Genomic DNA, 11,686 nt, shown 5'->3' with positions numbered 1-11,686 from the left:
ACATATAAACACACCCCTCCAAAGAAGAGACAAGGTAGAATTAAGATGCCAGCTTCACACAAAAGCCTACAACAAAACAAAACAGACAATCTGTGGCAGCTGGTGGCTCTGGGTTTGAAGCATTAACAGGTTGTCGCCATGTTATTGCTCCTATATCATCACCACCATGTTATTTGTACATCTCATCACCATGTTGTTGTGTCTAGGAATCCTGCATACTTGGTTCGCTAGACAATCAGTCAAACTACTCATATTAATGAATTTTGTTACAAGAAGACAAGTACAAATACTTAACTTTGATCTGAGAATTCTTGTAGTCCTTTTTACATGATCCTCCATTAGTGCAATTACACAGATGTGACGCAAGCAAAGGGCGACATACAAAATAATCAGTCTTCTTCAGAACAGACAAACACAGGGAACATTTCCGGTTGTAGTGACCGCTTCTAACAAATGTCTGTCGACTGAACTGCAGTGACTGCTGATCTCTAACTGTGCTATGTAGAGATTCCTAAGAAGGGGCTAATGTGAAAGCTGCTATCGAAGTGGGCTGCCACCAGTCGGGTGCTGTGCTTATGCCGTCTTCACGTAGGGGCCGCTGCTGTTGCATTGTCATCCGGGGGGAGGTTGGTCATTGTGCAATTTTCTGCCCTCTTCTCACAGCCTTCTCTTCTCTGTCGTTCCTGACCGGTGCGCCGGTGTAGACTTTACACCGTAAGAATAACAGCAAAATCACTACCCATCAAGCCTATTTTTTCCAGGTATTACTGGTTTTATCCCTTCTTCCTGCCACTCAGATTCCCTTTCCTCCAACAATTCCTCTCTTAACAATCAGTCTTTGTTCAAGGTTTGCACACTAAGCAACCTGGGCCCCCTGTTTCTATGCCTAGGTCCTATGGCATAGCCCCTATCAAAGGACTTTCTTAGTTTTCCTCTGATTCGATCACAACTATTCCTATTGGATATCCTGAGTCATTCTGATCCCTCACATATTGTCTTTGATAAGTACTTTTATTGGGATGTTTATTAACCTGTCGATTTCCCTGATCTTTACCATGGTTGTTATTATTATTATATTTTACTCTCTTAGTTTTGCAGTACTGGCTATTATTTCTATCACCTTCCCTCTTTTCATTTACATCAAAATTTTGACCCGAAACCCTAATTCCTATTTTTCGAGCCCATTTGTCTTCCTTCAATTACTTAAAATATCTAGCTCACCCAAGTATTGTAAAATTTCATCTGTTTTGCTGTAATATTTAATAATTTTCTCCCTGATGTATGTTGGTAGTTGACTAATCTGAGCTTTTATTAATTCCACTTTATTTCACTTCTCATCTAACAATTGTGCATTATCTGGATGCCACTCAAAATATTGTTTGAAACCCCCCCCCCAACCTTCGCTCGTATGGGATGGGTATCATAAGTTCTAATGACAACTTATGTTTATCAACTGTAGGCCAATACTTTATTTTAAACCTTTTACGAAATGGTTCCTAGTCAGAAAATCAACACGATGCACTGTACCCCAGTTCGCCGTTTCTCCTTCCAGGTGTACTAATGCCCACTGTATTTTCCGCTCATCATACCGTGAACCTGGCACTGCATCACTGTAGGTTTAAATTATTTAACTGTTTCTTAACTTCAAGAAAACGGCCTTCACTCCTTTCTTAATTTGCCAGTTGATTCATCTATATGATCTACTACTTGGTCAAGTTTATTATCTACATCATTTTTAATCTCTTTAATATCAACATCGCATTCTTGTTTGACAGTGACATTTTCAAAAAAAATTATAGTGTGTAACTCATTTACTGGCTCATATTTCGACAACTTTCTAGAAAATCGACTATTGTTTTCAGACTGAAATTCTTCCCACCATTCTCTGGCTGATTGGATATGATCTCTGTCCTGATTATCAGCCTGGATTAACCTAGAGTCTTCTTTTACATTACTGTGGCATGTGTCACTGCTACTGCTGGTTTTATCACCTTTAGATAACCTCAGTGACATGGCATAAGTATTCCTGTTGTTAATAGAGCACAACAATCCCTTTCTGATAGTATCAGATAATTTAGTTACATCTCTCTCTCTCTCTCTCTCTCTCTCTCTCTCTCTCTCCCTCTCCCTCTCCCTCTCCCTCTCCCTCTCTCCCTTCTAAATCTAATCTATCACTGTAGGTTTAAATTATTTAACTGTTTCTTAACTTCACGAAAACGGTCTTCACGTCTTTCTTAATTTGGCAATTGATTCATCTATATGATCTACTACTTGGTCAAGTTTATTATCTACATCATTTTTAATCTCTTTAATACCAACATCACATTCTTGTTTGGCAGTAGCCTTAAAATTACGAAGCTCTTCAATTGTTTGATTTATTTGGGTCTGCATATTGTCCTTTTCCTCCCTGGAATCACTAATACATTTCTCTAGTTGACTGTTCACACCCTCTATTTCGGTTTCCAAACTTATGATTCCTGTCTTTACATCCTAAAGTTTGTTCTTAAACACCTCTTTCATCTTTTCCATCATAGCATTCTCCAGGGCAGCAATATGATCAGTCAACCAATTCTTAATCTTATCATCCACAGCATCACTTTGTTCTTCCCCTTCTCTCTTCTCTGTTGTATTCTTTCTTTTTAGTTTCAAATTATAAAGTTGGTTCACATGCTAATTTTGTTTTTGCTGTATTTTCTTCATTTTTAGTCCTCTCTTCCATACTGTTACCACATACCATCGTCAGTAATCCAGTATTCTTCAGGCCAGGACCTGCATGCTGTCGCCACCTGTAACATGAGGACACCTGGACATGTACCTGGCACACACATGTATCCACAGATCAGCCTGACTGTGCTATCAATTATATTGAATGGGGTGATGTTTAATGTCATATCTTCTGAAGAATTGTTCTCTATATTTTGCAGGTTCTTATTTTCAAAAAGGACAAATGAGCACTAATAGTGTTTACTCTTGTAAAGATTCATGTCAGAAACATCAATTTCAAGCTACTTTTCATATTTGGATGTATTGCAGTTGATTACTGTTGCCAAGACAACAAGAGATGTTTGTCTGTATTATTAAACAGTAAAGTGCGCAGTAGAGTTAAGCATATCTCAAGTTCGCGTAACATGACTGGCAGAATATTTCACCTTTTCACTATTAACTTCCAATAAACTTTTAAAACCGTCAAGAACTTCCAGATTAATTGTAACTATTCCCACTGTGTATTTAAAAAAAAAATAAATAAATAAAAAAAAGAAAAAAAAACACCCGTCACTCACTATCATGAGAACAAATTAATCAAATCTTTATTAAAAAAAAAAAAAACAACCTTGAGAATTCATATGATTTTTCATTGTGTCTTGGCTGCATATTATTTAACTCTTTCTCTCCCTCTTTTTAAGCTGATTAGGATGTTGATTCAGTTTTGATAACCAACTTCAAGCATGCAAATACCAAAATAAAAATCTTCAACAGCAGATTTTTTCTTCTCACAATAATTGTATTCTCTGTTGGTTTAATGATAATTCTTCACAATACACGTAGTGCGGTATACATTCCCTTCCAATGACTGAATTCAACAAAATTACAATAGTAACAAGTTCTTCTTCATATTAACAATGTTACAATTTATTCTGTGTCAATGGCCCAATGATGTCATCTGCTGGCATGGCATGGCTATCGGCTTGGCACATACAGTGACTTCTGACGCTGCCATTATTGTGCTGCTGCCAGTCTGCCGTCATTGTTTCAGCACCCTCAAATGCATGGAACATAAGAACACAGAAACACTACACGCAGTACGTCTTCTAGATAATTTTAACCTATTACATTTATGAAAATTAACCACAGAACTCGTTAACTAAATTCCACTTCTTGAATGAAGGCAGTGTTGATCAGCACAAAATTGCAATATTCACTCAAGAATATCACCACAGGCTCAAAGCACACTTGTGAAGGCATCACTTTGAAGCTGTGTGTCACCCTCCTACCTGGACAAAACCCAACCAGTCAGAATGCTCCAAGACCACTTAAAGTACCAGCACAAAAAAATTGTGTTACTGTCCAGATGCACCAGGTACATTCTTCCTGCTTGCACTTAACACACTATACTTTGTAATAAAACAAAGATTCTGTGAGTATTGTCTCTCAGCAAAACTAAAAAATGTACTAATAATGCAAATGCTTGTGGGCCAATGCTTCACCGCACAGTAGGACAACACGAGAAGGGAACAGAAGTCACACATAGCGATTATCACTAGTCTACTAGCCTCACTGGATATAAGAAGTGTACAATATGCCTTGTTTCTTTGTTGGGTAAACATCTGTGGATTTATTTTCTAAAAAAATAATAGTGATATATAAGCAGGGAGAAGATGCTCGTACTGACTTGTGCAGTAAGAGTGACTGTAAGAAACAAAATTACTTTCTTCTGTAGTAATATCCTCTTGGTGAGCAGTGGTGGATACAGGTGGAGAGTGTGCCCCCCCCCCCCCCCCCCCCCCCTTGCGGGACCACCTGCCAATTGCCACCCACATCACCACCGCCAGTCAGCCTGCATGCTACTCATCTGTTTCTTTTATCAGTTGACTTGACTGAATCAAGTTATCGAGGAGTTGTACTTTCCTACATAGCATGTGCATCCGTGTCATTGTATTTTATACGTTTCTGTCTGGCACATAGATAGCGAACACATACCTGTGAGAAAAGTCGTGGCCATTCTAGTGATCTCAGTACATTATTCTGTCTGGCATTCGTTTGAGAAAAGTTGCGAATATTCTATTGTTTTCTTGTACAGAGAACCTTTGATACGTAGTGCTATAAACATGGACTGTTTGCCGAATAGGAACATTCAGAAGCAGAAATATTAAGAGACTTATAACAATATTTTTACTAATAACGTAACAATAGTTACTCATAATACACACCCGGTACAAAATACACTACTGGCCATTAAAATTACTACACCACGAAGATGACGTGCTACAGACGCGAAATTTAACCGACAGGAAGATGATGTTGTGATATGCAAATGATTAGCTTTTCAGAGCATTCACACAAGGTTGGCTCCGGTGGTGACACCTACAACTTGCTGACATGAGGAAAGTTTCAAACGTATTTCTCATACACAAACAGCAGTTGACTGGCGTTGCCTAGTGAAACGTTGTTGTGATGCCTCATGTAAGGAGGAGAAATGCGTACCATCACGTTTCTGACTTTGATAAAGATCGGATTGTAGTCTATCGCGATTGCAGTTTATCGTATTGTGACATTGCTGCTCGCGTTGGTCGAGATCCAATGACTTTTAAGCAGAATATGGAATCGGTGGGTAATACAGAACGCCGTGCTGGATCCCAATGGCCTCTTATCACTAGCAGTCGAGATGGCAGGCATCTTATCCGCATGGCTGTAACGGATTGTGCAGCCACGTCTCGATCCCTGAATCAACAGATGGGGACGTTTGCAAGACAACAACCATCTGCTCGAACAGTTCAACGACGTTTGCAGCAGCATGGACTCTCAGCTCGGAGACCATGGCTGCAGTTACCCTTGACGCTGCATCACAGACAGGAGCGCCTGCGACGATGTATTCAATGACGAACCTGGGTGCACGAATGGCAAAACGTCATTTTTTTTTTCGGATGAATCCAGGTTCTCTTTACAGCATCATGATGGTCGCATCCATGTTTGGCGACTTCGCGGTGAATGCACATTGGAAGCGTGTATTCGTCATCGCCATAGTGGCATATCACCCGGCGTGATGGTATGGGGTGCCATTGGTTACACGTCTCAGTCACCTCTTGTTCACATTGACGGCACTTTGAACAGTGGACATTACATTTCAGATGTGTTACGACCCGTGGCTCTACACTTCATTCGATCCCTGCAAAACCCTAAATTTCAGCAGGATAATGCACAACCGCATGTTGCAGGTCCTGTACGGGCCTTTCTGGATAGAAAAAATGTTTGACTGCTGCCCTGGCCAGCACATTCTCCAGATCTCTCACCAACTGAAAACGTCTGGTCAATGGTGGCCGAGCAACTGGCTCATCACAATACGCCAGTCACTACTCTTGATGAACTGTGGTATCGTGTTGAAGCTGCATGGGCAGCTGTACCTGTACACGCCATCCAAGCTCTGTTTGACTCAATGCCCAGGCGTATCAAGGCCGTTATTACGACCAGAGGTGGTTGTTCTGGGTACTAATTTCTCGGGATCTATGCACCCAAATTGCGTGAAAATATAATCACATGTCAGTTCTAGTATAATATATTTGTCCAATGAATACCCGTTTATCATCTGCATTTCTTCTTGGTGTAGCAATTTTAATGGCCAGTAGTGTGTCACTGTTAAAAAATTAACTACAGTAACATAAATTAGCCAGCAAAGGTCAAATGTTCAACGACAATAATGTGAAAGTTTTGGGCCCTACTTGATGATAGATGACTGGGGAATGCTGCTCTACAATAATGATGGTAATAAAATTTAAGACTAATTCAATCATTAGATATAAAATGTCCTTAATAGTGGCCAATATTAATACTTCTTTTTATTATTTTTATGATAATGTGAAGAAAAATAATTGCATAAATAAATTTAATACTTTCCCAGTTCATCAGTGTTCCTTTTGTGTTAATAATTTGATTTTCCAGGTTTCTTCAATGTTTTAAATTGTATTTTCTCAGAATGTAATTTTTTGGATTACACACTTCCACAGCCGATACACTGAGGTGAGGTGACAAGTCATGGGATAGTGATATGCTCATATACATATGATGGTAGTATACCACATATAAAAGGCATAAAAGGGCAGTGCATTGGTGGATCTGTCATTTGTACTCAGGTGCTTCATGTGAAAAGGTTTCTGACGTTAGTATAGCTGCATTACGGGAATTAACAGACTTTGAATGTGGAATGGTAGTTGGACCTAGACACATGGGACACTCAGTTTTGAAAACTATTAGGAAATTCAATATTCCAAGATCAACAGAGTCAAAAGTGTGCTAAGAATACCAAATTTCAGGCATTACCTCTCACTGTGAACAACACAGTGGCTGACAGCCTTCACTTAATGACCGAGAGCAGCAGTGTTTGGGTAGAGTTGTCAGAACTAACAGACAAATAACACTGTGAAATAACCACAGAATTCAATGTGGGATGTATGACAAATGTATCCCTTAGGACAGTGTGGCAAAATTTGGCATTAATGGACTACAGTAACAGACGACTGATGCGAGTGCCTTTGCCAACAGCACGACATTGTTTGCAGCGGCTCTTCTGGGCTCATGACCATACTGGTTAGATGCTAGATGACTGCAAACCATGACCTGTTCAGATGAGTTCTGATTTTAGTTGGTAAGAGCTGATGGTAGAGTTCTAGTGTAGTGCAGATCCTACAAAGCCATAGTCCCAGGTTGTCAACAAGGCACTATGCAAACTGGTGGTGGCTCCATAATGGTTTGGGCTGTGTTTACATGGAATGGACTGGGTCCTCAGTTATGTTCGGCTACCTGAAGATCATTTGCTGCTATTCGTGGCCTTGAATGTTCCCAAATAACAATGGAATTTTTATGGATGACAATGCACAATGTCACCGGACCACAATTGTTTGCAACTAGTTTGAAGGTACGAGATGAAGTACTGGCAGAATTCAAGCTGTGAGGATGGGTTGTGGATCCTGCTTGGGTGGCTCAGTGGTAGCACACTTGCCTGTGAAAGGCAAAGGTCCTGAGTTCGAGTCTTGATTCAGCACACAGTTTTAATCTGCCAGAAAGTTTCATAGTTTGAAGAACATTCTGGACAATTTGAGCAAAGGAACTGGCACCCATGTCACTTGACATGAATCCTATCAGACATTTATCGGATGTAATTGAGAGATCAGTTTGTGCTCAAAATCCTGCACTGGTAACACTTTGAAAATTATGAAAGGCTATAGAGGCAGTACGGCTCAGTATTTCTGCGGGGGATATACAATGACTTGTTGAGCCCATGCCATGTCGAGTTGCTGTACTAAGCCGAGCAAAAGATCATCTGACATAATATTAGGAAGTATCCCATGACTTTTGTCCCCTCAGTGTATACTTGTACTTACTGTGGTGGGTTGTTAGTTTGTGACTAACTTGGCTATATGGACCATTCAATATACTGTTCGCAGTAGTTAACCCATTTTCTTATTCCCACTATTTCATTTCGTTTTGGTAACCCTGTACCCACCTGACCTCTGCATTTTTCTAATTCCCATTGTAACTAACTTCAATGAACCCTTTTCTCTTTTCAAGTTTTCTAAACTACCAACCCAGTTAAGGGAGAGGTCTACAAAGGGTTAAGGAAACCATTCAATGACAGAAAATCCATCTGCATGATCAGAATTTCTGGGCAAAACCTAAAGAAAAAAATCTTAATTTGGCAACTTTGAACGGGATAATAGAAATGCCACGTGACATACTAGCAGAATGGACCAAGAAGAGCACATGTTTGTCTTCCAGAAGAAAGCAAGGATCAAATGGAAACAAAAATGAAATTGGGTATACTTCATCAATCAGATAAAGAAAAAATGGCCATATCCTCTTTACAATTCTCAAGTGGTCATAGACTTCTAAGAGGCAGAATGAAGATAGACGTGAAGCTAGAAAGAAATATCCTTCAGGCAGAAAGCCAGAAATGTGGATTGTGAGAATTGGTTTAAGAATACGTGCATTCATAAGTTTACATAAAGTGCTGAATACCTTTGATAATGGACATTATATGCATGTAACAAAAAGGACTATCACTTAACAAAGCCAGGTAAAAAGAGGAAAATATTTACCAGTGTAAAGAACAACAAATCTTACATGAATATGGTGAAAGTTTAAAATAAACAATTACACAAATACCCTAGAATATATTGATTTAAATATTCAGAGATGTGAGCGGATGTAAGATACAGTGAACATTTGGTGTGAGAAAAAAACTGGAAACAAAAGAATTTGTTACACATCGTATTTCATAAACTAAGATGGCATAGCAACATAGAGAATCGTAGAAGTATTGAATTTTTAATGAAAATGACATTCCAGAACTAATGCCAATGTGATGTATACAAACCTATTTGAGGTATGGAAAAAGGAAAGATGGTGTTACAGCAGGAACAATGTTGGATGTAAGGGGACTATTTACAAAAAGTCTGTGAAGGAAGATAATTCCCCAAAACTGGAACAGTGCAAGAAAGGAGGCCCACAAGTCATTGAAAATCTATATATGTATCACTCCATGTACAGGAAGATTCCATAATGATGTTACAGATTTTTGGGGATGAAGGAGATCGGTAAATGTACCAATTTGGGGTGAGGGATCCTGGTCCGGAAATGACTGAGTCAAAAATTTTATAAAGAAAAATTGTTCTGGTACCTCTGATATGTAACAGTACTGTTGTTGCTAAGACTGTAGGATAGGCAACTTTTGGAGCTGGTAGTGTAGATGGAAAAGAAATTGAGTAAACAATGGTTCTGAAATGCATGCCTCAAGAACTATGAGCATTTAATCATCTTTGCTACCTTGAAACACATCTCTTCTATTGAACAAGTGCCCATAGCTCTTTCAGATACACATTCTAGAACCCATATTTATTGGGCACCTTTTTCCTGTTTTGGCCCATACTATCACCTCCGGATATATGGAACCCAAGCAGCTTGCAGTAGAAGAGATGTGTGTCACAGCATCGAAGAAGAGCAACTGCTCATAGTCCTTAAGGTATGCATTTCAGAGCTCGTGCTACAGGACTTTTTTTGCTTTCATTTATACTATCACCTCTGAAAGCTGCTTACCCTACAGCTTTGCAACAACAGTAGCAGTATGTTTATTCCACTGTCAGAGGTATAGAACTTGGTCATTTCCATACCAGGGTCCCTTATTTCAAACTGATACATTGACCCTTCCCCATCATCCCTGAAAGTCTGTAACATCTGCGCGGAAGATACACTACATGATCAAAAGTACCCGGACACCTGGCTGAAAATGACTTACAATTTCATGGTGACCTCCATCGGTAATGCTGGAATTCAATATGGTGTTGGCCCACCCTTAGCCTTGATGACAGCTTCCACTCTCGCAGGCATGCTTTCAATAAGGTGCTGGAAGGTTTCTTGGGGAATGGCAGCCATTCTTCATGGAGTATTCCATTGAAGAGAGGTATCGATGTTGGTCGGTGAGGCTTGGCACAAAGTCGGCGTTCCAAAACATCCCTATGGTGTTCTATAGGATTCAGGTTAGGACTCTGTGTAGGCCAGTCCATTACAGGGATGTTATTGTTGTGTAAGCACTCTGACAATGGCTGTGCATTATGAACAGGTGCTCAATAGTGTTGAAAGATGAAGTCACCATCCCCGAATTGCTCTTCAACAGTGGGAAGCAAGATGATTGAAACATCAGTGTAAGCCTGTGCTATTGTAGTGTCACATGAAACAACAAGGGTTCCAAGCCCCCTCCACGAAAAACATGACCACACCATAACCCCACCACCTCCGAATTTTACTGTTGGCACTACACACACTGCCAGATGACGATCACAGAGCATTCGCCATACCCACACCCTGCCATTGGATGGCCACATTGTGTACCATTATTTGTCAATCCACACAACATTTTTCCACTGTTCAGTTGTCCAATGTTTATGCTCCTTACACCAAGCGAGGTGTCATTTGGCATTTACCGGTGTGATGTATGGCTTATGAGCAGCCACTTGACCATGAAATCCAAGTTTTGTCACCTCCCGCCTAACTGTCATAGTACTTGCAGTGGATCCTGATGCAGTTTGAAATTCCTGTGTGGTGGTCTGGATAGATGTCTGCCTATTACACATTACAGCCCTCTTCAACTATCGGTGGTCTCTGTCAGTCAACAGACGAGGTCGGCCTGTATGCTTTTGTGCTGCACATGTCCCTTCACATTTCCACTTCACTATCATATCGGAAACAGTGGACCTAGGGATGTTTAGGAGTGTGGAAATCTCACATACAGACGTATGACACAAGTGACACCCAATCACCTGACCACGGTTGAAGTCAGTGAGTTCCACGGAGCGCTCCATTCTGCTCTCTCACAGTGCCTAATGACTACTGAGGTCACAGATAGGGAGTACTTGGCAGTAGGTGGCAGCACAATGCACCTAACATGAAAAAGTATGTTTTTGGGATGTCCAGATACTTTTGATCACATAGTATATTTGTCAAAAACATCAGTGACATGGATCCAACATTGGATTTTAATGAGGCCTTGGAACATGCAGGTTCTGGAAGAAGATGATTTGTAAGTTGTGAATGAAATCATGGAACAAAGTAAAGAGTGTGCATGTATGTATGTATGAATGAATGAATGAATGAACACACACTTTGCCATGGGTACAAAGATATTGAGAAAGCCTTTGACCCAATTTCAACAAAATCTGTGTTAGGGCATATGCAAAAAAACTTTGCACTGGTGCATAAACACATTCTAGTTCCCAGCACTGACAAGCTCACCCCTTCGTACTGAGAGGGGTGGCCACCTTAATTGGGGTCACCTATTTTGAGTGGGTTCAGCTACTTCTCCACATTCTAGTTCCCAGCACTGACAAGCTCACCCCTTCGTACTGAGAGGGGTGGCCACCTTAATTGGGGTCACCTATTTTGAGTGGGTTCAGCTGCTTCTCCCATACTGCATGATGTTCAC

This window comes from Schistocerca americana, chromosome 3 (genome assembly GCF_021461395.2).
Source record: "Schistocerca americana isolate TAMUIC-IGC-003095 chromosome 3, iqSchAmer2.1, whole genome shotgun sequence".
Classification (NCBI taxonomy): domain Eukaryota; kingdom Metazoa; phylum Arthropoda; class Insecta; order Orthoptera; family Acrididae; genus Schistocerca; species Schistocerca americana.
This window is presented reverse-complemented; position numbering follows the sequence as displayed.